The sequence below is a fragment of the Sceloporus undulatus genome, chromosome 1, assembly GCF_019175285.1.
Source record: "Sceloporus undulatus isolate JIND9_A2432 ecotype Alabama chromosome 1, SceUnd_v1.1, whole genome shotgun sequence".
NCBI classification, from domain to species: Eukaryota; Metazoa; Chordata; class Lepidosauria; order Squamata; family Phrynosomatidae; genus Sceloporus; species Sceloporus undulatus.
Window position 1 is genome coordinate 196,067,949 of NC_056522.1, and position 3,602 is coordinate 196,071,550.

Genomic DNA, 3,602 nt, shown 5'->3' on the forward strand with positions numbered 1-3,602 from the left:
TTGCCATGGCCCTATCCAGTGTGGAAAAGGGATGGCTGCGAGTCTGTAGAGCCACTTAAGGATAGTACTAGCGACTGTCCTTTTAATATCACATTGCTCCTCCCCACTCCATAACATCATAAGGTGTTAGTGTTCATACTCAGGTTTGCCTCCTGACAGTTCAGAACATGGACTAGTTTCTGCCCTGTCAACCTTATGGTAGTAATCTTTAAAAATGGAATTCGGGAGGTGAACAATTGCAGAATCACCCACCCTTTTGGGAAATTTTTGAAGCTAGAAGCCCGGAGGGTAACAGTTTCATTTGGTGGGGAATTACAACATAAAAGTTAAATTTTCTTTCTCCTCAGCAAAGTATTGGTGAAGGTTTAAAGTGAGACCTGCTGTGGTGAAAGTCGCAAAGCAAACGTCGCTCGTTTTGGTTATTCAATATCTCAAGAGAAGGCAAAACCAACAAAAGAACCACAATGCAAGGCTGGTGGGGGGGTGGGGTTTTTGTGTTTCTCCAACACAGTGCCAACCCAAGCTCGAGATGCTACGTGGCAATGTCTTTTTGTAACTGCGGTGCCATCCAAAAGCATTGGGGTAAATGGCTCTTCCCGAATAACAGTGGTGGCCTACTTAGCTTTCCCCAATCTCCCTCTGGATTCCAACTTGAAAGTGCTTTCCTCACAGGTTTTCGTTCCGTTCCCCATGGCCAGCAACTATGGTATGGGCACAACGATATAGAAGCCATCATGGTTCTGTAAAGGTGACCTATCACAGGTTTTTCTGTTGGCTGAGAAATGTGTAACTTGCTTACATTAACCAGGTGTGTTTTCCGATGGCCAAGTAGGGAACTTACCCTGTTATCCAGATCTGCTACAACTTGAACGACAAACACCATGCTGACTACAAAGCTTTTTAAAATAACCTGGAGCACAGGTCCTCGGTAAAGTTCCGCTCCCTGTATAATAATAAAATAGTAATAATAAAATAATAATAATAAATAATAATGGTATGTATGAGCTTGCCCTGTGCTTAGATGCCTCAACCCATTGTCTCACTACTAGTAGAAGTGCATCAGGCAAGAATATGAGATTTCTCTTGCTAGCAGCACAACCAGGTCTCAAGATGTTTTTTCAAAGGTATGCCCTGTCACCATAATAATAGAATAATAATAATAATAATAATAATAATAATAATAAATAATAATATAATATTTATTTGGTACGTATAACCGCCTATGGCAAACCAATCCGGTTTGCATCTTTAACTTAACTGGCATTTCAGCATCAGGCTGCCTGTTTAGCCAGGCAACCAAGAGAAGTCAGATATGTATGATGGGAGTTTCTGTTGTTGTGCATGTTGTTCTTGCCGGCTCACGGTTTATTAGACGTACTGCGTTGTACTGCTTCAAACAATTGTTCATTGTATTTATTGCTTTTAATAGCGTCACATACCATGGGATGTCGGTCATTATTTTTAAAAGGGCCAGAAGTAAAAAAGAATAAAATACAGGAAAGATTGGAGGGTGTGGTGAAAAGTGCTAACTGATCAGAGATAGTTACGTTTTGGGGAGATGGGACCTCCCATAATCCACAATTTCATGTTTGCAAGGGGTTCTATAGATATGTATACTTTTGTCCTGAGATGTACGTCCCATATAAGAGGACGATTTAACAGCCATAGGAAAGTGCCCTGTCAGTGTCACCTGCATTCAATCTTCTGCCCAGGGGAAAATGTGGTGTTGATGTTCTTTCGTGGAGAATGTAACTTCAAAACCAATGTCCCAACGTGATGAACATGGGCAGCCATACGCACACACTAATCCCAAGGGTTTTCTTGGCAAGATTGTTCAAAGGAGGGGGGCTTGTCATGGCCTTCCTCTGAGGCTTAGAGAGGTGATCTGCCCAATGACACCCAGGGAGTGGCAGAGGTGAGGATTCAAGCCCTTAATCTCCGAGCCTAGTCAAATGCTGGGTTCTGGGATATGTGTGTGGTGTGTGGGGGGCGGGGGGGAGATTTACTGCTTCAGTTAGAGAACAGTACATTGCCTGTCCGTGAGAAGCTAGCTGCGTTCATTGTGTATCATTAAAGACAGCTTTTAACAACCAGCCTTTTTAGGAAATGGCAAGAGAAAACCCACGCACAACATTTGTTCTCTGACTTGGGCAGGGAGGAAAAAGCCCACCTGTTTCGCGTTCTTATAATCTAATAAAAAAGAAAAGACCAGACCATGGGGAAATTGTCCCCATTCAGAGTTATAGAAGAGGCCAATATTGGAAATGATTCATAAAACAAATAGATAAGACAAATAAATGTGATTCACACCCGGTTCTTTTCATAATAAAGGATAGATATTAGAGAGAGAGGAGAGAGAAGGACCATAGAAGAGAAAGAAAAGAAAAAAAATGCTGGCGCTGGATTTTAAAATGATGTGCTGTGAAATTCAGGCGCCATTTAAAAGAGATGACAACAATATATGTTCAATGGTCATTTAAAAAATATACAACGTCATATGCACAAAAACAAAAGAATCCCCCCTTCAACACTGTCCCCAAAAGCAGTTGCTTTTTGTTAGGCTGCATGCGCACACTTCACATTATTCCCAGTTTGACATTGCTTTAACTGGCATAGCCTCAGTGCTATGAATTATGGATTTTTAGTTTGGTGGAGCACCAAAGCTCACTGACAGATAAGTTATACAGTCTGTAATATCTCACAAAACTACAAATCTCAGAATTCTGTAGCATGGAGCAATGGCAGTGGTGCAGTTCAACTGGATTTTTTCTGCAGTGTGGATGCAGCCCAGTGCACATATTCTTATTCCTTGGCCTGATTAAGAGAGATACTATAGCAGGAGATCTCATTTGGATGAAAGAACAAGGAGGATACAAACCCAGCTACCACCCCCAGACACAAAAAAGCCAGCACCAAGGAAGGTCTGAATTAAGGAAAACAGTACAGTTTTAGACTCTAACGTTGCCAACTGTCAAGAAAGAACGGGCCTGGATGACAGTGGTTCCCTACACTTGCATCAGATAACAGTGCCTTTGCCCCCCGTCGCCCTTTCAGTGAACCAGTGTGCCAGAGATCTTATTTGAGGGTCCACATTTCAGCAAAGAACGATTCCCAGGCAAAGTCGGGGGATCCCCAAATACTAGCAATAGTTTAAAGCTGAAAAGCTTTTAACTGGCAGTGAACTAGCTTGATGAGAGGCTCTCCAATTTTCGGAATGGGCAGGGGGCACTAGAACGAAACTGAGGGTTAGTCGACAGTGAAAATAATCCATAATCCCCTGGTAGAATGTGGCTGTAATCTTTGTCGTCACATGCATGTCAAATGCATCTGATTAGTTTTGGGGCGCACAGCTGCCAAAACCCTACCTACGCTTAACCCCAGGATAATCTATATGTGGTTTTCCCCCCCACATTTTCCTAAAGGATCGCATGTTCCACTGTGTGAATAACTGATGTGAATAACTGGAGTAAAATTCGCATATGCTTTGACATGTTTTTTCGAATACAATCTTGCATAATGACCGCCATTTTTATTCAATGTTTACACATGTGAGAAACAGACTCACAGAGAATGGACGGAGAATGGCAGAGTTTCCGCTAAAA